The following is a 483-nucleotide window of genomic DNA, read 5'->3' as shown; positions in this document are numbered from 1 at the left end:
GTAGTGGTCAGCTCAGGCCATTTGGAGTCATACACTACGACTAAAAACCGCTGATAGTGGGTGGCCCCGTGGATCTCACATCATATGTCCAACTGCAGATGCTCCCATGGCTTTGAGGGCCAGGCCAGAGGTTGCTGGGGTGGTGGGGGTTGGCGGCCGGTTTTCCCACTAACCAGGCATGCTGGGCATTCCTTAACGAGGGCCTCGATGTCTTTGTCTAGGCCACCACACCAGGTCGCGTCATCTCTGTTTAAGCTTCACTATGCCCAGGTGGCCTTCATGTGCCATGGCAGCACACGGGCACAAAGGGCCCCCGGAAACAAAGTGCAAAGCCCGCGCGCCACGCATGTGTCATTCCAACAAAAGAGCTCCTGCTTGACCCGAGAGAAAACTAACAGCTCTGCTGGTAGCTCCCTTGGCCAACCCTGACGAATGTAGGCGGAGAGCCGGGAGATGACTGGATCCTGTTCTGAGGCTGCCTTC

At 56.9% G+C, this 483-nt stretch overlaps 1 protein-coding gene and 1 long non-coding RNA gene across 2 annotated transcripts in view; both read right to left on the bottom strand.

Moving 5' to 3' along the window:
- Window positions 1-483, bottom strand: part of mdn1 (midasin AAA ATPase 1) — a 1,030,807-nt gene that overhangs the window by 447,301 nt on the left and 583,023 nt on the right. The window lies entirely within an intron of this gene.
- LOC116705900 (uncharacterized) overlaps window positions 1-483 on the bottom strand; it is a 12,200-nt gene that overhangs the window by 10,885 nt on the left and 832 nt on the right. The window lies entirely within an intron of this gene.

Source organism: Etheostoma spectabile, chromosome 18 (genome assembly GCF_008692095.1).
Source record: "Etheostoma spectabile isolate EspeVRDwgs_2016 chromosome 18, UIUC_Espe_1.0, whole genome shotgun sequence".
Taxonomy (NCBI): domain Eukaryota; kingdom Metazoa; phylum Chordata; class Actinopteri; order Perciformes; family Percidae; genus Etheostoma; species Etheostoma spectabile.
The sequence above is the reverse complement of the archived record's forward strand: the minus strand, read 5'-3'. Positions and strand labels throughout refer to the sequence as shown.